Source organism: Panthera onca, chromosome D2 (assembly GCF_046562875.1).
Source record: "Panthera onca isolate mPanOnc1 chromosome D2, mPanOnc1 haplotype 2, whole genome shotgun sequence".
Lineage (NCBI taxonomy): Eukaryota > Metazoa > Chordata > Mammalia > Carnivora > Felidae > Panthera > Panthera onca.
In genome coordinates this window covers 79,342,438-79,368,089 of record NC_138349.1, presented here as the reverse complement: position 1 = coordinate 79,368,089, position 25,652 = coordinate 79,342,438, and the positions used below count along the sequence as shown (strand labels likewise).

At 39.0% G+C, this 25,652-nt stretch overlaps 1 protein-coding gene across 3 annotated transcripts in view; it reads right to left on the bottom strand.

Moving 5' to 3' along the window:
- Positions 1-25,652, bottom strand: part of CHRM3 (cholinergic receptor muscarinic 3) — a 519,672-nt gene that overhangs the window by 354,515 nt on the left and 139,505 nt on the right. For all 3 annotated transcript variants that reach the window (XM_078434160.2, XM_078434162.2, XM_078434161.2), the window contains exon 2: positions 17,501-17,609. The gene's annotated coding sequence lies outside the window, so the exon portion shown is untranslated. The remainder of the gene's footprint in view (positions 1-17,500; positions 17,610-25,652) is intronic.

Below are 25,652 nucleotides of genomic sequence, written 5' to 3'. Positions count from 1 at the left end.
GAGAATAAACAAGTTGGTGGTAATTTTTTTTTACGCTGGCATTACGAAACTAATACACAGAATTTGATTTTTGTCGCCCACAACCCAAATAAAATCTAGAGTCAATAAGACAACAACTCCAGTGAAAAATGCATTTTGTTACTTAAAAATATAGTTGCGGTGGCTAACTACTGCAATAGAACCGTATATCCTAAGATATATATATATATTTCATATATTCATCTTATAACTGAAAGTTTGTACCTTTTAACCAACCCTTTCCTAGTATCCCCTTCCCCCAGCCCCTAGTAAGGAAATATTTTTTATTCTTTTGTTGTTGTTGTTGTGGGAGAGAGGGGCAGGGAATTCATAAAGAGATTCCACTCAAATCTTTTGGAATCATTTTAAAAAATATAGTCCTACCTATAGGTTATTAGTTGCATTAAAATATTTTTCCAAATACATTTTTACATTGTATGATTTATGTTTCCTTCAGTTCTTGTGTCTTTGGGATTCCAACTCCTAATTATACCAGTCCTAATATTTCTTTATTTGGAACAATTAAGTGCAGTTCTATAAAATGTTATGTATGTTCTACTTTACATTAGGTCTCTGGATCGTTTTCTCAATGGTTAGCTAAAATACTCATTATTCTGTAAAACTGATTCTAAGTGTTGAGTTCAATACAGAACACTTTCTATGAATGACATAAGCAGAGATTTCTTTCCTCTTATCTTTATGCTATTCGAAAAATCTCCATTCTAGTATAATTTCTGAGTAACTAAAATTAGAAATATATGCATTGTCTCATTAAAGAGTCCCCCAAATGGCTAAGAACTGAGCTTCTAAAACTCATTTTTTTTGCTATTAAAGTTTTACAGAAATCTGTTAGAGGAAAAGGCAGCATGCTTTTTGAACGATTTCCTGTCCTTGTTCCAGTGCTCATGAAAAAGAGGAACGCTTTAGATAAACCAGCTGCTGGATTGCCTAGAATAGTAAATTACTCTAACACTCCTATTTGATGTGATCCTGTCACACTTTTTTTTTCTTCCAGCAGGATTTCCTCATTTTTCACAACTATTTGTTTCTACTTTAAATTAGCTTCCTACAAATAGCCTCTTGTCAAATGTGTACTGAGCAATCTGCACAGAGTTACCATAAATAAAGACACTCTAGTCCACAATGCCCACCTCCCTTTCATTAAAGTGTTGCCTCCTCCCTGCCTTGAGATAGATCACTTCTATAGTATAAAAACTTCAAATTCTGCGAACCCATCTGGAATTCTTCATGATTATTGAATTATACTGTGAAATGTTTGGGATCAAAAAAGAACAAAAATGAAAAGGTCATTCGTATATCTGAAGAACTAGTCTAAAAGTAATTCGTCCTCTTCCTTTTTTTTAATTTTTATTTTTAGCTTAAGCCATTCTTAACTCTTCTCATTTTATGTACCCAAACATTCATTATGTTAGTGACATTCTGAGGGCTCCTTAGAAGTTAGCTATCTGGGGAACTTGAACAATTGCATGCACACGCCACACTGACCTCATCTTCCTGATTTGAACTAAGCCACCTCTGTGATGATCTGCTTATTCTTAGAAACAAATAAATATTCATAATTTTGATTATATCATCTGAGAGAAAGAGTTTGCACCTGGATGGATCCCTTCCTGGTTTCTTATATGTCGCTCCACACCAACCTTGGAGTAAAGGACATCTTAACCTTCATAGGAAGGAAGGCAAATCTCTGCGCCCGTAAGCATGTCTAGAATATGATAGAAATCTCATCAGCACCAATTCTGATGACATGACTTTATTAATGCGTAAATAAAAGGTTTGCTGAACTCTCCAAAAGCAGCTTACCATTTCTTTGCTTATATAAATGATGGATTCCAGTCACTTCCAGGTCTCTACCTGTGAAATTTCCCTTTATGTAGTAAAACAGATATGTGAGTCTGTGGAAATCTCCTAAAGGAATGACACCTGTTTGTTTAAAAAATGTTCTGAATAAAGCACTAATATCCAGAATCCACACTAAAACGTAACGGTTATGGCTCAGAAAGCTTGTGTGGTGATGGATATAAACCTTTATGTTTATGATGTCGCATTAACACTTCAGATTTCGGCATCAGCCAGACTTGGGTACAGATTTAAACTATACAACCTGTTAGTTTCCATGAACCATAATCGCTCAGAGAACATCTCTTCATATGAAAATTTAAAAAAGGGATAACATCTATTTTCTAGGGTTACTATGAGGGTCAAATGACTTAAATGTAAATACTTCAATGAAAAACAGCAAGTATATGGTCCCTAACAGACTCTCAATAAATGTGTCCCCATTTGCTTTATCCTTTCCTTCCGGAAGTCTTCAGATTGGATCAGAAGCCTGGATTGGGTCAGAAGTGAGTGGGCTTCAAATGAGAAAGATTTCCAAACTTCTTTGGGCCCCATTAGCAGACACTAATGTGAAAATGAAAACCATTGGTTAAATGCTGTGCGCTGAGCTGGCAAAACAATATTATTCATGCAGTGTTGGATGGGGAAGGCAGTGTGGTAAATTTAGCCCTGCCACATAATGCGCGGGGACTAAAGACTGAGAAGCAAAAGGTTAAGAAAAAATTTTTTTTTGACTGAGAAATTCTATTTAATACAAATTCTAGTAGTAAATCTTCACGGATTTATTTGTTCACTTGGTAAATATTTAGTCTTCTCCACACAGTAAGCACTATTCTTGGTTCTGGGGATAGAGTTGGGAGTAAGACCGAGTTTTCTCTCTGCTTCCACAGAGCTTACATTCTAATGAGTGGATGTATGATAAACAAACACAGGAGTATTTAAGAAATAATGTACATACACAGGAAACAAAATGTGCAGGTCTGTTGGAGGCCTTCTTTCCTACTCGTTGGGCAGGAAGCCACTGAGGGCAATGGCATGTCTGCTGAATCCTGAACAAAAAGGAAGAGGCAGCGGGAGTGTGAGGGGAGGGGATTTTCTATGAGGCAGAAAGAAGTCAGTAGACAAAGCGGGAAAGAGGAAGAAGGTGGTGAAAGATGAGGGAAAGCACGCCTGGTGATGGTCACATGGGGTCCCGGCAGCTGTGGAAGAGAGTCTGGATTTTATCTGGGTATACCGAAAGCCCCTGCACGATGGCGAGGGAAGGAGAGACGTGACAGGGGCCAAGAGTGGGCTCAGGGAGAGCTGATGGGAAGTGCCAGGTACCAGCTCAGGTGAGACCAGACGGACTCGGCAGTGCTGGAGGAGAGCACATCCGGGATGTGTTATGAAGGCTGATTTAATAAAATGTGCTGGTGAATTACATGTGGGAAATGAAGAAAGAAGAGAAATAACACCTAGGCTTTGCCTGGTTCTCCTGGGAAAGGAGTAAAGTTTGGGGGCCCCTGGGTGGCTCAGTCAGTTAAGTGTCCAACTCTTGATTTCGACTCGGGTCACAGTCTCACAGGTCAGGAGATCGGGCCTCCCATCTGGATCTATGCTGACAGTGTGGAGCCAGCTTGGGATTCGGTCTCTCTCAGCCCCTCCTATGCTTGTGGGCATTCTCTTTCTCTCTCTCAAAATAAATAAATAAACTTAAAAAAAAAAAAAAGCAGTAAAGTTTGAAAAGGGAAACAAGACATTGTGGAGAAGCATGTTGGAGGTGGAATGGGGGAAAATCCATAGTCCAATTCTGCACATGTTAATTTATCACTAACTATCTATTAGGCCCTCACGTGATGATGGCATGTTTGTTACATAGGAATGTATCGTTATACTACTAAGAAGAAAAAGGTAGGAGTTTTGTAATCCCACCGGTTCTGTAAAAGTATGTAAACTTTAGAAGTCTAGAATATAAAAAATATTTGAAGAGTTACTTTGTAGTTTTTCAGTGGTAAGGTTTGAGGTGTTTATATTACTTTTTGTATCTCTTTTTATATTTTTTATATTTTATATTTTTATATTTTATAAAAATCTGGAAAAAATAAGGAGCATAAAAACTTCAGTTAGCCTATGAGTTACAAGAAAACAGCAGAATATATTAAAGAAAGATTTAGCAAAACCAGTTTAACGGTATTTCATTTCCTAACATTACTATAAATTTATTAATTGAGAAGTAGCATATTGATATATTTTCTAATTAATGTGCTTATAGAATGGTATTGTTTAAAATTTTGTTTTTACAACACAAAACATTTCTCTGTATCTTTCCCTATTCTTTGTATACATAAATTTTTGGTCCCAGAGAATTGTTGCACACTAGTTAATACACTTCACCATTTGTATCTTTTCTTACAAATAAATGGTATATAGTTAGTCTATCCATCACTCTTAAATCTACTTGGAAAAACAAATTGTGACATCCGTTGCTATTCATTCCAAAACAAAAAGGCCATGAAATGTTTTGTTTCCCCTTAACGGTTGATTTGGATGAAGCATGGGAAATGATCAATTGTGTGATCAATTGTGTGAGTTCTGCAATGACAAAAAAGGGGGAAAGTGTGCATAAGACATTTCATAGTCATTGGGACAATGTTATATATATTTATAATTATAGAATGAATGCAATATTTTCCCTTATTAAACATATCCTATCATGGCCAGTGAAATGTAACAAGGTAATCAATTCATGCACAAGAAATGCTGATTAGCTTCCTGAACTAACAGGAATGTCTTCTTTACTAAATTAAACCAATCAGTGTTCTCTCTTGAAATTCTTCCTCACTTTCCCTGAAGTCTTATGAAGAAAATATTATACTTAAAGCAATCGGCTCCTCAAAATTCGATGTTTAAATCTGATGCGGTGGTTAAACGGTCAGTTGTTGACATTCAATGAAAAAAAAAATGACTATAATAAAACAATCAGGGAAAATGCGTTGTATAACACTGTTCAAGATGAAGGGTAAGGTCAAGGGTAAGCTGAAACCCAAGATTTCATTTTAAATTCTAGTGTTGAAATAAGTATTTGTACCCACATTGGAACATTACTTTAGGATATACACTGTAAAAGCATAAACTGGTGAATCCATGTAAGATGATCTTAACCCAAGTCCAGAGTATCGATGGAATAACGTGAATAATGGAGACATATTGCTTTGCTTATATGACCTTTTCAAAGATTATAAAAGTCATAGATGGGGTGCTTGGGTGGCTCAGTTGGTTAAGCATCCAACTCTTGATTTCAGCTCAGGTCATGATCTCACAGTCCACAGATTTGAGCCCCACATCGGGCTCCATGCTGTCGGTGCAGAGCCTGCTTAGGATTCTCTCTCTCTCTCCCTCTCTCTGCTCCTCCCCTACTTGCATTGCCTCTGACTCTCTCAAAATAAATAAATAAATTAAAAAAAAAACCTCACAGATATAGGGAAAGTGATGGAGAATGGCTATGGTGAATATTATTTTGTGCCATACTTATGAGTCTAGCAAGAATCTGTGTCAGTGGTATAGTGGGAGTGAGAGGATAAGGAAGGCCGTACCAGTAAAAGAGGACTGGCAAATATCTTCAATGATTCTGGCACAAGAGTTCACTCAGCCCATATTCCCTGAGCATCCTTCTAGTGTTCCGCACTGTGACAGCTTCTATCTCTGGTTACAAAGGGAAACTGGCAATAGGTATGCAAGAGAAGCTCTGAGTCTAATCAGGGATAGGAAGACGAGCATATAGACATTGAGGGATTTCAGTTTCGTAAATAGTAAGTAATGGCAGAGAAGCTGACTCAGGTGACTCGGAATTCTTACATAAGGCAAAAAACCTAAACCAATATGTTAATGGATGTGTAGGCATTTTCCAGGCATAATAGAAGGTGAAGGCATTGTAGGCAAGGAGAGCGTGGGTGAGCCCGATGGTCCAGTCACACAAAAGATTTTAACGTGCTTAATAGCTGAGAATACCGACCTGAGTTCAAATGTTAGGTGTAGAAGTGGGTAGGGCTGGATATGTTTGGAGAATTTCCTGAAGTCACATATTGGAGGGCCTCTTATTCTCACTGAAATGTGTCTGGATTTTAATCTCAAGGCAAAGGGAATGTGGCTATGGGAAATGTTTATGCAAAGAGTGAAATATTCAGGTTTGTGTGTTAGAAAAGATTCCAACGGCAAGAGCAAGGACATACCAGAAGGGAGTCAAATAGACTATTGCAATGTTTACTGTAATAGCTTAGGTATAAAATCACAGGGCCAAATAGTAGTCCTGACAAGGTAAAGAATAGGATTGTTTTAAAGGATATTAGGTGATAGAATCATCTGGATTGATCACTCATTTTGATTAAAGAGGCCGGGGAACTTAGAAAATGACTCAGAAATTCCACTGGGTAACTGCATGGTTGCTGGTGATTACCACTGGTCATAATAGGGATTAAAAGAGGAAAAGGAGGGTGGGATTAAAAACTAAATTCACAGTTGGGACTTACAAAGTCGTAACTGCTTTTAAGAATGCCAGTAACTCATTATTTCAAACAACATTACGAGATCACTCCAGTGATCTCTGTACTAAGTGTTGGCTATCATGACAGAGATACTGAGGAACTAAGGAGCTGTCTACACTGGCAAAAAAAGAGTTAATGAAATGAAAATTTTGAAAATGTATGAGTTAGAAAAGACAAATTAAGAAGACAGAACTAAGAAGAGAGGGGAGGGGATTAGATAAATAACAGGGGTTTTCTAACTTTTTTTTCCACTGTGACCCCCAATAATAAACACATTGTACCCTTGACCCGGCACATATACATACAGATATAAATGAAACAAAGACTTTATAGAAAGTCATCATGGGATACACTCTGACACTTTTTCCTTTGCTGTGTTGCATTTTAAAATGCTGGTGGCAATCTACCAACCTGATTTTATGATTGATTCGCAGGTCAGCCTTGAAGTATGAGCAAGGCTGACAGAGAACTCAGATGGAAAGACCAGTTTTGTTCAGCAGCCAGCTGAACAAAGAAGTTTTAGTGTCAGAAGAGATGTGATTGAGTTGCCTTTCTCATTAGCAGGCAACAGAGAATCTGAACAAAGGGAGAGGGCTCTCTCCACTAATTAAGTGGCTTTTCCTTAATCTGCACAGCCCCTGAGGATCTCCTAGCCCAAGGCATAAATGAAAGAATGAGATTAAAGTCCATGATCCAATTACTTTTTAAAGTTAAAAAAAAAAAAATAAACACCTTTAGTAATATAGTCTGAGCTTGTAGCCGATCTTTTAAAGAAACTGAAAAGCAGGGGCATCATTCGATTGAACTAACATTTATTTGCTTCCTCCTATGAGCCCCACTTGGTGTGAATTCCCCCCTGAGAGTTACAACAAAACTGAAAAAAACAACCTGGAACTCCTTCTACACAATGAGTTTTTCCTTGTCTTGGGCTTACTGGTTGTATCTTGCAACTTATCTTACATACCTCCTCCCCGAGGAAGCTGGAGACACATCTCCAGCTTAAGGAAGACTGACGTTTCTATAACATGTCTAATGTATTTTAATAGACAAATGCTAGGAGTATGAGACACTGAAATGCAGCTTTAATTACTCTCCTTATTAGACTGCTACACTTTGCAGGCTGTTAGCACACAGGATGGGAACTTGGTGATAATCACTTTGTCAACAATTTTCACTTTGGCGGAAATTCTTTAGTTTTGCTCTCTATACAGAGTAGTAGGGAAAAGGCAAAATTAGCACTGATGAGCTACTCATGGCCCTCCGCCTCGGCCCTGTTTTCGTCCCATCGTCTAAAAGCCATTAGACATTACCATTTGACTACATTACCATATTATTTTTTAATCTAGGTTATTTTAAAGAGCTAACTTTAAAAATGCACTCTCAAGAATGGCTGCAAAGTCTTGTGTAGCACTTTTTTGCATCAAGCATTGATTTTCACATCAGTGGCATGAGAGTTAAGTGATCTGGAGTTGGGAGAGCCACCAAAACCACGTATTCAGAAAACCTAGAAAGTAGACTAAGTTGTCAAACATGCAACTGGGCTTCATGCAAAGAAAAGAAATATTTTTTTAAAAAATGAATGCAGTTATGATGTTTATCATCTCCCCCAAGAGGAATGGGCTATTTTTATTTATCACTGCAATCTAAGTAAACAGAGTTTAATATCTACTTACTTGCTGAGCTTAAGAGGTCATTATATGGCATCCAAAAATCACTAAAAATCTCTGACTCACTTTCCTGTTGGAAAGCTGGTTCAGCACAGTGCATGGCTGTCACTTTACCCAATTTTTTTAAATTTTTCCTTTTGTCACCAGCTCTACATCAGATACTACATTTCTAATTAGGTGATGGATATCAATCAATGAAGGGTTCTGGTTCTATACCCAACTTTCATGGGATTAGGTGATACAAGGGCAACACATCCATGCCACTCGGTGCTTCAGCAGAGGAAGAACTTGAACTTCGAACGAAGTTCCAAAACACTGGAATTGCTTCTCTTCTCTCTGTTATTTTTTCCCTTTTGGGCCTCATGGTGTGCAAGCTATCTGTCCCCCTCAGTCGCTTTTAGCCACTCTCGGTGTAATCTGATGATGTACACAATAGTCTTGAAGTTTTCTCCTTTAGGTTCTGGAGCACCTACCAAATTATCTTACAGTGAGTAAAGAAAACAAGGCAGAAAACACACGAATCATTTTCCAACGAAGGCTGAGATAGGTTATCAAAATTTTCGTTTCTGAAAGCAATCAAAATAGGAAGTTTTGGTGAGTAAGAATTTCCAAGTTTGTAATCTAAAATTATGCTTTGGAGGGGCGTCTGGGTGGCTCAGTCGGTTGAGTGTCCGACTTCGGCTCAGGTCATGATCTTACGGTTCATGGGTTCAGGTCCCACATCGGGCTCTGCGCTGACAGCTCAGAGCCTGGAACCTACTTTGGATTCTATGTCTCCCTCTCTCTCTGCTCCTCTCTCTCTCTCTCTCTCAAAAATAAATAAACAGGGGCGCCTGGGTGGCTCAGTTGGTTAAGCGTCCAACTTCAGCTCAGGTCATGATCCCACGGTTTGTGGGTTCGAGCCCTGTGTCGGGCTGTGTGCTAACAGCTCAGGGCCTGGAGCCTGCTTCAGATTCTGTGTCTCCCTTTCTCTCTGCTCCTCCCCCACTCATGCTCTGACTCTCTCTCTCTCTCAAGAAGAAATAAACATTAAAAATTTTTTAAAAAAATAAATAAACATTATAAACAAATAAATAAAATTATGCTTTGAAGAAAGTTTTTGCTGGTACAAAAAGCAACTGCTTTTATGTAAACTTAAATTCATTACTATTTGTATATACATATATTTAATGATCTATGTCACTATAGAAAAGGACTTTATATATATGTATACACACACACACACACACACACACACACACACACACTCTACTCTCGTCCTCCATGCCTCCTGCTCACCAGTGGCTACCTGGAAAAACTACGAGGACAAGGATTTTGTCTGTTGTTCACAGCGGCAGGCAGGGCCTGCTGCATAGAAGGAGGTCTAGAAATATTTGCTGAATGAATAAACAGAATACCTCAGTTCTCCAGCTTCAAATATTTAACATGTCATGTAGGGCATGATTTTCTTTCCAGATAGTTTAATCCCCTCGAATTTTAAATGACTTCAAAATATTATAATTATCTCCTTTATTTAAAAGCAAGTGTTTCTTCAAAACTCTCTCTGCTTCCCAGGCTTATTTTATTGTATTTTTTTTATTCCATTTAGGTGTTGCTTGCTGGGGTTAACAGACCCTCTGAGTGAGCATCTAAGGGACAGTAAAACACTGTTAATGTCTCTCCATCAGAGAGAGAGAGAGGCAGCATATGACATGAATCCACAAAATTCTTTTCAAGCATAACTGAGCTGAAAAGAGGGAATTAATGTGAAAGCATTTGGTGAGGTGACTGGTGTACAGAAGACAGTTGTTGAGAATAAGAATTTTAGTCTGAATTTTGTGGGAGCAATTAATTATAGTATGAAACACATGCTGATTTCATGGCACTTACACTGACTGTTAATATGAAAAAAAAAAAGATATAAGGAAACATGTTGAATAAGGATGTCGTTGAACTTTGCGGATAAACTGTCCAGTCTTAAAAATGCATTTCTGATGCATTTTCCTGGAAGACACCTGCTTGTATCTGTTACTGAAGACATGACTGAAATAACTGCAGATTCTCATTTTTATTCATATCGGTTGCTGCAGAAGGATAGAAGGGGAAATCTTTAATTATAATTTTATAAGCTATTGATTCTCCAGGATATGAGAGAAGCATGGCTCAAAACCCGAAGCACATTATATTTTCAACACTAATTTTATTTTAAAAATCAAATTAGTTTTCTAATTTCATAAGATATGATATGCCTCCATACATATGTGCCCCCCTGTAGGGATGAGGCTGTTACAAATTTAGGTTATGTAAGTATGGGTGTGAATCAGTGGGGTACAGGGTACAGTACTCATCTCCTTTGTGAAAGGAAGATGATGAGGCCATTGTTGCAGAGTTTTGTGAGGATGACACAATGATGTGACACAACATGAGACAAAAGCCTACTGCACAGTTACTAGCTCAGTACGTGGTAGCCATCACTGTCATCGCCAAGTTTCGCCACATGACTGTTAAGTTCATTAGCTAAAAAGAATGTCAGGAAATAGTCACTAAGATAGTCGAATCTTCAAATACATAAAATAAAGACTTAAAAAGTTACCAGGAAACAATCTCGAAAATTTTCAAGTGTTACCTCTGGGAATAACAACAACAACAACAAAATAAAAACCCCTACTTCTTCCGATAATATGTTATTCTTGGCATACCATGCGCTACTTATTGGAGCATACCAAAGCTTTAATATTGTGATTACCCGAGCCCTGTATTTCTACATTAGTCGTATATTTCTGCTTACGCAACTGGATGAATATTCATCACTCCTACATTAGTCCTGTATTTCTGCTTACACAACTGGATGAATATTCTTGATACATGATTCATTCAAACATTATCCCTTTTTGCCAGAAGCATGTCAGTCTAAAATAGCTCATGCACTGAAAACTGTCAGCCCATTTTCCTCTCTGAAATACGTCTTTACTGGCTCAATGCCTTCCGCTTACCTATCTACAGCCATCTGTGAAAGCTGAATGGCTTAAGATACAGTGTGTCACAATTCTACGTTAGCCTGTAGTGACTCCTCTGTGTGAGACTGATGTACGCGAAGTAACAAAAGATGAATGTCGAGTGTGAAAATACTAGTTTAGCGGATTTGATGGTCTTCCCTGTTAACATGGTACTATTCAAGTATAAATATTAAACTAAACAATTGTAAGTCCACTACTGTGTCGTATACGGCCACCAAAGTTAAGTTTCAGATAGAACTTCATGCGGCTACATCATGAGGGTTTCGTTTATTGACTTGGAGGGAATTTTTTGGTTTGGTTGTTTTTCTCTGTATTTCTTCAAAAACAGCTCAAACCTAGAGGAATGTTGACTTACACAATATATACATCCACCTTTCCCCATTCAGATTAATAGTAGGTGTCTTCCATGGTTTCCATGGGTAAACTATGTTAAAATATCTTACACATTTTAATATATTTTATAATGAATTGAACAAAATCAATTTTAAATATATGTAATAATTACTATAATAAAACAAAACCTTAAGAACTCTTTAATTTTTTTTATATATTAGTAAACTATTAATTAATCTATTAATTCCTTAATTAATATATAAATAATTTCTTACATATTAACTTACATGAAAAAAATCATTTCCCTCTCAGTCAAGAAAAGGTCAAATAATTCTCATTATTGTTGAAATGCTGTTCTAAAAATAATACATTTAATGGTAAACCCATAAGGAAGTTAGTAGAATCAGTTTTACATTTTCAAAACTGTGTTCTGTTTTTCTAAAAGTGTTAAAAATGATGCAAATCTCATAATATGTTAAAAGTTGCCAGTTTTCATTTTTCTGGTTATACTTTTTGCAGATCTATATATAACATATAATACTGTAATATATAATATAAAATTATATAATGTATAATATATTATAATATAAAATTATATATATATATATATATATATATATATACTTTTTAATGTTTTATTTTATTTTTTGAGAGACAGAGAGAGACAGAGCACGAGCAGGGGAGGGGCAGTGAGAAAGGGAGACACAGAATCCCAAGCAGGCTCGAGGCTCAGAGCCGTCAGCACAGAGCCCGATGTGGGGCTCGATCTCATGAATTGTGAGATCGTGACCTGAGCTCAAGTCGGACGCTGAACCAACTGAGCCACTAGGTGCCCCTGCAGATTTATATTAATAACAATTTGAAGTAATATCCATACTGAATAACATTTCGTAGAAATCTTTTGATGTGGCAAATGCAATTATTTCCTCTTCAGTCTGAGGACAGAGAATGGTATTGTTTCTACCATTAATTTAATCAGGAATTAGTTGTTGAGCACTAGACCCTGGACATAAGAGACTGAGTAAGACGAGGAATGCCCTCAACAAGACTGCAAAGGGACAGATGGATACTTGTTATAGACTGACTGTGGACCTCTCACCCAAAACTCAGACGTCACATGCAAATGTCCTATGTGGTGGCATGTGGAGGGGGGCGGGGTCTTTGGGGGGGTGATTAAGTCGTGAGGGTGAAGCCCTCATGAATGGGATTATAGTTATACAAGAATACGTGGGAAACTTATAAAAGGTGCCCCAGAAAACTCCTTCGCCTCTTCCACCATGTGAGGACGCGGAAAACATGGCTTTCTAAAGAGCAGACCCTTACCCTACATGAAGTCTGCTGGTGCCTTGATCTCAGAGTGCCCAGGCTCCAGAACAGTGAGGAAGAAATTTCTGTTGTTCATAAGCCACTCGGTTGATGGTGAAATGGAAGCCAAGTATTGCAGAAGAAGTGAAGAATGTGATCTCTCACTAAGGCGCGTCCGCAGTACAGAGGTGGAAGGACAGCAGGGGACGGTCAACTTTAAGAGGAGGATGGGGGTAGCTTTCACAGACGGCAGCGAATGCCAAATGAGTCTGGAAGGAAGAACTGGAATTTGATGGACGGCGAGCACGAGGAGATGGCGACGGGCAGGTGAGACGGGGGTGCCTCCGGGTGGGCGGTCAGCGCAGAGGCTGAGATCTGAAGCCGACAAAAGAGAGGGGGCCTCATCCACGTCTGGGGGCGTCTGCGGCTCATCTGAGGCTACTTCTGGTCACTGGGCAGCAGACACTCGCTGTTCATGAGCTCCTCTTCCGCCTGTCCTGCCGCCCATCCGGCTCACCCGCAACCGCTCCGAGCTTCTCCCGCTCCCTCCGTGAGTGTGTTATGCTTACAGTCACAACCTCTTCTTGAAAGTCCCGCCAAGACAGATTTCATTTCACGTCTGTCTCCGAACGACAGCCGACTTTAGTTCTGGACGCCCCACCTCTTCCAAACTCTGGCCCTGTGACAGGGAATGAAACGTCTCTTCGTTTTCAGAGACACGATTTGATGAAGTATTAGAGTGATAACTGACTAGATCAGACCCCTTTAAAAGGACACTTCTAAAGCCACAAATCACTTTTGAGACAAACATCGCAAGTGCGCAATGGCCGCGGCAAGAAGGAGGGGGGAAGGAGGGCGATGTGAGAATCCACTTGTTTGGATGAGCACGACGACTCTGCTTCTTTTTATTACACTCTAACTCCTAATACGAGACTTCAAAACGTGAATGGCGACCATACCGAAGGCCTGAAGTATGCAGCAATGCAGGGCCCTCCGGAAGGAGGTCAGAATGACCAAGGTCATCTCTCACCAAGGGCCCCAAGCAGGGACAGCAAAGCCTATGTCTGCATACGTGGACATAAGAATGCACTTCCCCGGGGCGCTTTGGGGGGGGGGGCGGGGCTCAGTCGCTTAAGCGTCTGACTTCAGCTCAGGTCATGATCTCACAGTCTGTGAGTTCGAGCCCCGCATCGGGCTCTGTGCTGACAGCTCAGAGCCTGGAGCCTGCTTCGGATTCTGTGTCTCCCTCTCTCTCTGCCCTTCCCCCGCTCACGCTCTGTCTCTCAGAAATGAATAAACATTAAAAAAAAATGCACTTCCCAAACGTTTACACCCAAAAATCTCCTCTACAACCATGACTGTCCTCATCGTGGGCAAACTCTTAAAGGCTAACGCTATTGCAAAAATAAACAAGAAGAATAACAGGCTTGTAGAAAGCAACTGTTGATAATATCACTATCTGAATTGTCAACAAGTCAGGTTAAATTTGCATGTGAAAGAGTCTCTGGGTGGTGATACTGAGGGACAGAGATGAAGTGACCAAGCACTGTCACTGTTCCAGAAGGTTTATAATTAACACGTGATGGAAAGAGACTTGGTTTTCTGTTCTGAGTCGTACACAGCAGCCAGGCAATTGGCTCTTGGCTCAGATCACTGCCCCAGATTATCAGCATTTCCCACCTTGGGAACAAATGATGACTCATTTGAAATATACCACCCAGTACAAGCACTGAATTTTGTCCAATATGCTCCCAGAGGACAATACATTAAGTTTATTTATAACAAGAATAAGTATGCAATATGGTTTAGACGAAATGTTCATGGAAGTGAAAAAGCAAACCGTCCTCCACATCGTTTTGTGACATACATTCTGCATTTCCACCTCTTTCCTCCCCCCCCACTTTTTTTTTTTTAGAAAACAAATCATTTTAAATGTGGTAACAGCCCAATCTTTATAACAAAATAAACACTGAGTTGATATTCCCTGATAGGCTTAAAAAAGGCAACGAATTTTTTTTTTAATCAGGATACCATATTTAAGTTATGTTTGCATTTTTTAATTTGAGTTAAGTTATTCATTTGTCTTTTTTGAAATTCTGGATCTCACAAAGTAAATCATATAATTGGGCACATTTCTAAAAGTCCCCTAAATATAACATATGGCAAGAAGGACATTTTCAGAATCGGAGTATCTCTGATTTACATGACTTTAAAAATGCATTCTATAATAATTTGTGACTATATTTTCACAACTCTCGATTCAGGTGTTGGCTACCACTGCTTGCCAGATGTTGTGTTAAATCATCCTAACAAAAGCAGTATGGAGTATTTTTAAATTCTTTCTTTCTTTTTTTTTTTTTTTCCAGAAACTGAGACTTCGAAAGGTTCAGTAACTACTTTAGCTTCCACCGTAACATAATGAATGGTTTTGAACTTAGGGCTTTCTGATTCCAAAATCTGTGGTGGTTACCATAATCCCTCACTCTGTCCAGTGAATAATAACCATAAATATTGATTAGTTACGAAGCATCACACAGCGCTCCTAAGCACTTGACCCTATTAACTCATGTAATCCACGCAAAAACCCTATGAGATAATCCTGGGTGCTGATATACAGATGGACACAGAGATGCGGTGACCAAGCACTGTCACTGTTCCAAATGGGTTATAATTAACACGTGACACAAAGAGACTTGGTTTTCTGTTCTGAGTCATACACAGCAGACAGGCAATTGGCTCTTGGCTCAGATCACCACCCCAGATTATCAGTATTTCCCATCTTGGGAACAAATGATGACTCATTTGAAATATACCACCCAGTACAACCACTGAACTTTGTCCAATATGAGCCCAATGGACAATACCTTAAGTTTATTTATAACAGGAATAAGTATACAATATGGTTTAGAGAAAATGATCGGGGGAAGTGAAAAGCAAACCGTCCTCCACATCGTTTTGTGACATACATTCTGCCTTTCCACCTCTTTTCTTACTTTCTCTCTCTGTCTTTTTTTAGAAAAAGAAATCATTCTTATTATTAGACCCATTTTACAGATGGGCAAACTAAGGCACAGAGAGGTTAAAGGACCTGTCCAACAGTGCAAAGCTGGAAAATGAAACAACTGGGTTGGTTGCAACCCCATAAATCTGACTTTAGACAGCTCCTCCCCCCCACCCCCATCCCCCCTTAGGGACTATGCTACAATATTAGCAAGTGAATATATATTACCTGTTATTAAAGATTTTGTTTCACCTAAATGCAAACACTTTATTCATGTAATAAGCCATTGTCCCTTCAAAAATAATCATATCCAATTCCTGGAGAATAATCTGCAAACCAGTGTCATTGCATGGTCCCGGTTATATAACAACTTTTAAAATTTTAGTGAAAAAGTCTTTTTCCGTCTTACTAAATATATTCGTTAAGATTCTCATTTTCAATCTTTTAAACACACTAACTGTATTCCATTAGCAAAAAAGAATGGCTATATGAGGCACTGAAGAGGTTTCGGTAAAAAGGAATGTAATATAGTAAGCTAAATGAACAATATCTGGTTGAATTTCTCCATTATCTCTTAATGTCCTGAAATTAAACTGTATACAAAAAGCATCTAATGTATCTTTTCTCCTCCGAGTGTAAATACCCAAAAGTAGTCTAATAAAGTGTATCCAGGAGAACAGTGTAAATACCCAAAAGTAGTCTAATAAAGTGTATCCAGGAGAACAGAAGCAGACATCTAACACCCATAGTTGGTGGGGACTGGGGTGCACAGTATGTGTGAGAAACATGGTTGGTTGGTTTTTTTTCATGTTTAATTTACACATAATTTTCTCAAATATGAGAAATTTATTTGGTTCATGAATTAAAGTTAAGTATGATTTTATCATTTATATTTTGGGTGAATAACACACAAAATATCAAACTGTATTGGCCAATTTAAAAAGCTGAGCACCAAATGTATGGAAGTCCTGAATCACTAAATTGTAGACCTGAAATTAATATTACACTGTATGTTAACTAATTAGAATTGAAATTAAAAAAAGAAAAACTAAAGAAAAAGCAAAGTATGATCACAACTCTTATCCAACTCCCTCCTTGAAATATTAATCAGCCACAGATAACGTCATTTTTATGGGGTTTGTAGTTAAATAATGACTTCACATTATTATCTCACTGGACCTATAAAGTAACCTTATGAATCAGGTAAAACAGAAATTCTCTCTCATTTTGCAGATGAGGAAACTGATGCCTGGAGACCTGAGGGTCTGGTCGGATGATCCAATTAAGGTTTTCTGACACAGTATAATTCCCTTTCCATGACACCATAAACATCACATGCCAATTACCACATGATACTTGTGTAAGTGGACACATTATCAGATATCTTGTTAGTTAAAACTGCAATAAAATTGAACCGTTTCAAAACATCACATTAGGTAAAATTTTTTAGGCTTTCACTGCCAGATTTATATGATGATATTAAAGAGCCAAAGGACAGTGAAAATTTCCAGTGACATTATTTTTACTCAGTTAAAAGAGAGGGAAAGTTCTATACTTCTAAACTCTGCTATAGGGATACATATACGCTTCCATACTCATATACACACATATACGCAACAGGTACATTTTAACCTTCTCTTTCATTTTGCAACTGGCTGCCACATAACCAGAATAAATCTAGCCACGTTCATAACCACAACACGAACACAAGTATTCTGCTTCTCTTTCATTATAAATGTAGACTCTGTTGACAATCTCCATATATAACCACGTAAACAATACTGAATAGAAAATACCTACTAGTGAAGAGGCTTAGTGGCATACATCACGACAGGCATGTTTATCGTTCTGTCGATCCACAGCTCTCTGAGCGACTCGTAACTGAAATGTGTGCCATCACTGTTCAGATCTAAAAAAGACACACAAAGAGATAACAACGTCAGTAAAGAGTATTTCGCATCATTCATATAAGAGTATGTTTCCAACCTCCAGCTTGAAAAAATGTTTGATGATACATCACACTTTTCTGATTTCTCCCACAATGCATAGTACAGCCATGGACACGCACTGTGCAGTCAATAAATAAGTCTGATTTAGTAGTAAGTTTAGCAGTAAATCGGTAGGACTTTACTGGAAGGCTATAAATTTATCAATAAAGAACAAAACAAACAAAAGGCAAATTTGACATCCTTGGATGTGGGTGGTTTTTTAGGGCCTATGTGCTAAACATTTATATCTTGCCTGTGTATGACATTTCTTTTAGTCCTCCTAACAAAGCTCCAACACAGGTAGTCTCCTCGTTTACAGCATTTAGGGTTCAGAATAGTAGAGCAGCTGGCCCCAGACTCTGACCTCTAGAGCCATGTCCTTTCACTTATCATGGGCAACGTGTAGGAACACGTGTCGTCCTATGCTTAATTGTGCCCCCTACGTCCTACATTATGAGTGACAGATGCCAAGAGATTCAAGGAAAGATGGGTCTCCTTGATCTCTGCCTCCCCTGGGGTTCTCGGGAGACAAACGTGGTCCTCTGCTCATCACTGTATGTAGACCTCCAAAGCGAGAGACCTCGTGTGGGGGTGCAGAGTCTGGCACATGTAAATATTTGCTGAGTAAACGAATGAATAAATGGCAACAAAAGTAGGAACTGGCATATATTTTTTGTCTGAGTTCACACTTTTGTTTGATCAACCCTTTCATTTACTTGCCGACATTACCTTCCTGTCTGCAACACAGTCTCGGGAGAAAAAAAAGCAGAATACATAATCTGAAACATCAAGTGAGCTAAAGTCAAATAGCCCTCATTCAAAGAATTACAAATTCATTAGGAGTCAGTTCAATTTGCCTCAATTGGAGAGGTTCCTGAAGAACAGCAAAAGGTCAATAACAAAGAAATTTTCCAGAGACGGAAAAAGAATTCGGCTTTCACTCCTGGATCAGATATCAGCGTGCTAACAGAACTTAACCACCTTCCCCTGCGGCCAGATCTCTTCATGCAGTCCTTCCCTTGCACAAAGACGGGGGCAAACAGAAATGGCTAAAGACCCTAGGAAGAAACTGCGTGACCACAAGGAACTAGGAAAAGCTGGAGAAGCTATAGAGAAAGAGCCACGTCAAAGACCCCGATGGTCAGACCCAATTTACCCCACTGAAGAAGCAGTGAGTGCTGTGGCTGACTGTCTGTCTAGAGCAGGGCCTGGCGAAATGCAGCCTGCCGCCTGTTTTTGAGCTAAGAATGGGTCTTACATTTTTAAATCACTGAAAGGAATCAAAAGAAGCATGCAGATTATTTGAAATTCAAATTTCGGAGTCTATAAATAAAGTTTTATTGGAACACAGCCACAGCCATTCATTTACATATCGTCTCTGGCGGCTTGGGTGCCACAACGGCAGAGTCAAGAGGTTGTGACAAACAGCATGACTCACAACGTCTAAAATACAGACTATCTGACCTTTTATTGAAATGGTCGGTTGGCTTCTGATCTAAAGAATCGCTCTCCTTTGGGCGGGGATGATATTAGAGAAAGATGGGTGTTTTCAGGCAGACTAGAGGTAGGGGGTGGGAATCCAATCCTCGCAGAGGATGCAGAACCCCAGGGGCAATGCAACGGCTGCACTGAGTATGGCCAGGCTCCTCTGGGGACAGTGGGGCTTTTCCTTGGAGGAGGCACTGGAAAGGTTAGACTCAGCCACACTCAATCTGGCATACAGGTCGTGCCAATGAGGATGGATGAAGAAATCTGGCCACCAGGATAAACGGGCCACGGTGTTCTCAACTGGCCATGTCTAAGGATGGATTAAGGGGAGACGGAAATAAACAGACAAAAAAGCATAAAGCCTGTAAACAAGAATCTGCTGTGATGAGCACCAGGTGTTGTACAGAAGTGTTGAGTCACTAATCTGTACACCAGAAACTAATATTACACTGTATGTTACCTAACTGGAATTTAAATAAAAACTTTAAAAAAGTAAAACATAATTTAAAAATCCTATTTAAAAACCAAAAAAAAAAAAAAAATCTGCTACAAAGCACAAGGAAACCATGCCATCTTTATGAAGAGGAAACATTTACATCTGAAAGACACCAAAGAAAGTTAAAGTGTTGTAGAACATTCTTTGGACTCTCAGTGAAGTTTGAGACAACACAGAACAAAATCCCACAGTTCTTCGCAGAAATTAATTAAACATTAATTAATTAATTAAACATTCTAGAACATTCTTTGGACTCTCAGTGAAGTTTGAGACAACACAGAACAAAATCCCACAGTTCTTCGCAGAAATTAATTAAACCCAAATAAATGAGAAGACATTTAAGTGGCTTCCCATTTAACTACTAATTGCATCTTGGTGAAGAAAAGAGAGGTTCTGATCTCAAAGACGTGGCCCTGAACACCAAATCCACCATATTCTTGCTGTATGACCTTGAACAACCTCATAATCAAAGTCTCATTTCCATTACCTCTGAAACAGGGTTATTTTGAAAGTTGTGAGACAAAATATGCCTAAAATGTCCAGGATATTGCCTGTTACATGGGAAGTATGATATTTACTAGCTTGCTACCTTCCTTCTGGTCTAGCCCTGTTCACCTTCCCACCCTCCTGTTCTAAAACTCATCCATCCGCCATGACAATTACGACCATAGGAAAATCGGTGCTGGACATGTAAGTCTCACCTGCCTTTGCATTTTCTGCTTTCTTTGCATAGACTATGCTTTCTAACATTGAATCTTTTCTCATCTCACTGGTAAACTGCTATTCACTTGAAAAAAATAAATTTTGTAACCATTCTTAATCCCTTGGGCAGAAATATACAGGCACAACCTTTTTGTGCAAAAATCTGTTATTATTAAGTCATAGTGTGTTATCTGTTAACATCTGTCTTGCCCAGGACGCTGTATCTTGGTCATTTTCATTGGTAAGATATGATGTGATAGCAAAATGACCAACTATAGCCTCCTGGGAAACACAGACATATAAACACACACACACACACACACACACACACACATACACACACACACACACACACACACCATACCTTCCTGCCTGCCTATTACTGGCCTAGTGTAGGAGACCACATCCGAGTCATCTGGCACTTATTGAATAGACAACACCTTCCTCATGCCAGCTGCAACCTGAGTGTAATGGCGACTTCAGAAATGTCTGGTGGCCAAACACTGGTTATTTGTTGAAAGAGTAAGTGAAGAATGAGTGCAGGAAGAATGCAACAGCAAACCTAGTAAGGATCTGATATGTAAGAAATGGACTCTTAGCAAGTTCTCAGTAACACTGACTGCTTAATTACCCTGGAAATCCATCTGGAAATAGACACAAAGTAGTATACATCTCTTCATCTTATAGATTTGGGCAAAAGAGCTTTTGAAGTAGATTTCAATGACAATCTTCCCAATTTCCCAAACATCTACTATGTACCAGACTCCAGTGGGTACAGCCTCTAAGTCAGCTATTTCCATTTTTATTCTTTTTCAGAGGAGGAAGTTGAAGGGGAGCAAAGAGTGGGAAGCTTTTTCTTGACTAAAGTCACACAGTGAGTGGAACCTTAAGTATATCAAAGTCTAGGCATTTCCACATTAAAACTCCTTTTTGGTGTCTACTTTGTTAAAAGATGCTCTTAACGGAAGACTTCTTGTATAAACAGTCAATAAGTGATAGTTGTTGTTACTACAATTATTATAACCCAACAAAAGGGAAACAGTTTATCACTATGGAATGTTATAATGTGAAACTTATATTATGCTTTGTTTGCTGTAAGTATCGAAGTTATGCTAACATAAGGATCTGTGTCCATAAATGCAGAATACAAAAAGCTAAGAAGGCTCATCAAAATTATGAGCAATTTCATGTAGAATAAATAATAAATATTGGAAGACAGTACGGTGAAAGCAAGACCGTGTGATTATAGGTAACTTATTTGAAATTCATCCATTTATTTGAGAAAAGTGCAAACATGCATGAGTTCAAATTTATATTTTAAAAAAGCTGACATGTATACATTTCTAAGAGTGGTGGTAACATGCCAGACTTCTCCACATTTGAAATCTCACTTTTTCCCTGAGCAGGAAAATACTTACTGCGGTTTTAGTAAGAGCTATTAGTTTGTCTATTTATTTTGCTACCAGAAATGGAAACATTTAGAGGCGGATTTAAAAAACAAGGATTACTGGAGCTAAGTTCTCTCTGAAATGGAGTCATTTAAACTATCTACTCGACTTAAAATAGAGTTTACCTTCACATTTGCCAATTAGGATAAGCAATCAACACAAGATAATACTGACTATGGTACTCCTGCAAAAAAAAAAATACACACACACACACACACACACACACACACACGTGTGTGTGTGTGTGTGTGTGTGTGTGTGTGTATGCATACCGCATATAGGGAGCGTGCTATTTTAACAGAACCACAGCAAAGACAATGATGAAAGTTCTTACCCAAAAAGGGAGACCATACTGGACAAGAGCAACAGCTGAGGCTCAAAAACATGTTGACGCGTGCTTAGTCAGGACCTGATATCCACACCAGCAGATGCCCAGGTCACAGACCACCTGCATCTCCAACTTTCATCTGAAGGCAGTTCTAACCTGTGTCACTTACTCATGAAGCAATTAGTATTCTCTTATGGTCATTGCATTACAACAGAAGAAAGTCACAAAAACTTAAAGAAATCTGTTTACTTATTTTTGATAGAGAGAGGGGAGGGGGCAGAGAGAGCAGGAGAGAAAGAATCTGAAGCAGGCTCCAGGCTCCGAGTTGTCAGCACAGAGCCAATGGGGGGCTTGAACTCACAAACTGCCAGATTATGACCTGAGCTGAAGTTGGACACTTAACTGACTGAGCCACCCAGGTGGCTGTAAAGAAGTCTATTTAATCAAAAGCATCTTCTAGGAGGCTCCTGGGTGTCTCAGTTGGTTAAGCACCCAACTTCAGCTCAGGTCATGATCTCACTGTTTGTGAGGTCAAGCCCCGAGTCAAGTTCTGTGCTGACAGCTCAGAGCCTGGAGCCTGTTTCAGATTCTGTGTCTCCTTTTCTCTCTGCCCCTCCTCTGTTGGCACTCCGTCTCTCTCTGTCTCAAAAATAAATAAACATTAAACATTTTTTTAAAAAAGGCATCTTCTACCAAAGAAAGTACAGAAAAGTGATCTTGATTATACAACCATGAAACCTAATCATCCAGGAATCAGGAGCAGCTTCTTCTGTGTGAGTGGGTGGCTTTTCTCCCATACAAATGATTATGCCCAGAGACCGACATCTGATATATACATGGTTTAAGCGCACTAATGGTTATACCCAGTGTACATGGTGATATTCCGGATGAAAATACACATTTTAGCTAGGTTTCCCACTATATAAAGGATAATCTGATGGGTATTTTTCCTTCTCTGTTAAGACTTTAAAATTAATTTTCATGAAAACTATTTTATTTTTCAATGTTCATTTATTTATTTTGAGAGAGGGAGAGAGAGAGAGAGAGAGCGAGCAAGCAGAGAAGGGGCAGAGAGAGAGGGAGAGGGAGAATCCCAAGCAGGTTCCACACTCAGTGCAGAGCCCGATGTGGGGCTCAAACCCATCAACCATGAGATCATGACCTGAGCCGGAACATTGAGTCGGATGCCTAACCGACTGAGCCACCCAGGTGCACGAATTAACTATTTTAGTAACTGCTGTGGACAGCTACAGTGTTAAGGTAGGAAATAATAAATCAAAAAGAATGATAGCCTTGGCAAGAAAGGCTCAGGCATAGCCAAAGTAGGAGGTATATTTTTATTTCTAAGTTTGTTTTAACTTGCTACTGGGTAGGTTTATATGTGTTTACATTTGTAATGAGGTAACTGTCACTTCATGTTTATATTTATTGGCTATTAAACTTTAAAGACTAGTTGCACTGAAAATTAACTTCCATGCTTATTCTACATTTGCTTTCCTGATGTGCCAATTAGTCTTTTATATTAATTTTAAGTAAGGACTGTTAAATTAGCTAGACAAAAATCAGTAGATTTTCTCATATGCCATTTACAAAACAGACAGCAGCTTCTAACTCTATTTAAATTTTAAATCTGACTCCAATATTATCTGATTGGGTTGAGACATCCAGTTTGGCAAGCTGTGGATAAAGGGCTCTCTTATGAATCAAAGCTGTCATGATGGTAGAGAAGTGACCAAGCCTTTTGAAGGAGGGGTGCTGTGGAGGTTAGCTAATGCAGAAAGGCGATCTACAGTTGGGGCAAAGCACCAATAGAGGGGAGGTGGGAAGCATTTTCTATCAGCATCTGTCTGAAAAGAAAAAGCCTTTCAGAGGCTCTCATCACCCTTTGTAATCACACTGAAGATGAGAGCTAAGGTAAATTGAAGAAAGAGATGCTTGGGAAAACCCTCCCCAAAGGCTATCGAACAATGGAGAATCTCCTTATTTGGGCCATTCCAAGCTCCTCCTCTCCTCTCTCTTCTATCCTTCCTCTCCTTCTCCTCTCTTTTCTCGTCTTTCTCCCGGTCCTTTTTAGCAGGAGCAATATCACAGTCATTACTCACGAGCCTACTTCTGTGCCAAGCACATTGATGGGTACTTCACATGCATCTTTGTTTTCTTTTTCAGTCTTCCAAAACTGTTGCTACTGGTATTTCACAGAAGCTGAGGTTCTTCCAGACTGAACTTCACAGCCAAAGAGCCACTGAGTGGCAAAGGTAGAAACCAAACCCCAGTTGAACGGATTCTTTTAGTGAGAAAAGTAAGAGCTCTGTGTAAATGCAGAACTCACTGCGACACTGCAGCCCCTGAGCATGTAAGGAATCATGATGGAAACTGGCAGCTGGATTGTTATCCTTCAGAACCTACTTCCATATCAGAGAGCTACTCAATTAAACATTCTTAAATCACAGCAACAGAATAGTTCCAGAGCAAATGGAATTAATGTCTGAATCTTCATGTTAAAAAGGACCATGATCACTACCAACATTCCAGTTAATTTACGGATGATAAAAGGAAACAAAAATAAAATAATGGTTACCAGACCAAGAGGTGTCTAGACTGGAAGGAGTGGCTAAAATTTAGGGTATTTTTTTTTATTTATTTACCGAACTACAACAAAATTAGCAATCTATGAATATCTCAGTCATTTGATATCTGCTAAGGATTCCAGACATAAAGCCCAAGGAAAGCAAACTTCAAAGTCATCTTTGAAGCCCAAGAAACAAAAGAAAAGAAAAAAACAAAACAAAACAAGCTTCATTGTCCTCTTAAAACCTCATAGAACCTACTACTGGAATGCGGAAGCTTTCGACTGGAATAGATCAACAGAGACAAAATCTGCATTTATATCTAAATAAGAAAGGCTTCCTTAGGACTTCTAATGCCGTCTGCTGGAGTGCATGGTAACTTTCCAGGACTGAGAAGCCAGTGCACAAATTTTTCTGAAACCTGGAAAGGCCTTGGTTTCCTGGAGGCACGGTAATGAGGAAGGCAGCCAAGAGAACACAGAAATGATTAAAGTTGGGGTTTTCTCTTTTCGCCTTACCAGCCTGGATAGTTAGATGGCTATCATCATGAATGCCTTTGGACACTTTCCTAGTTTTGCACTTGAAAGGAAGTGATTTAGGACTCTGAAATCACACAGTTACCTCACATGGATATTACAGTTTTCAAAATGATGACAGTTTACTAGTAATTTGGGTGAAGAGATGTCTCAGGTACATTTTGCAGTCAGAACATTTACACATTTCACAAATGCTCTTGAAGTCTTTGGAAGTGATAACACTTCCCTTAATGTCACGGAAAGACAAATGCATAAGCATTCCTTAGTGCTGATACTCAGCATTCTCTTGACTAAGTAAGGAAGACTACAGCAAACGTTGAGGGCAATAGGATACTGCGCTCTTGGGGCAGAAAGAGGACGTCCTCATGGCTTAAAGTGGCAGCAAGGTTTGCTTATGGC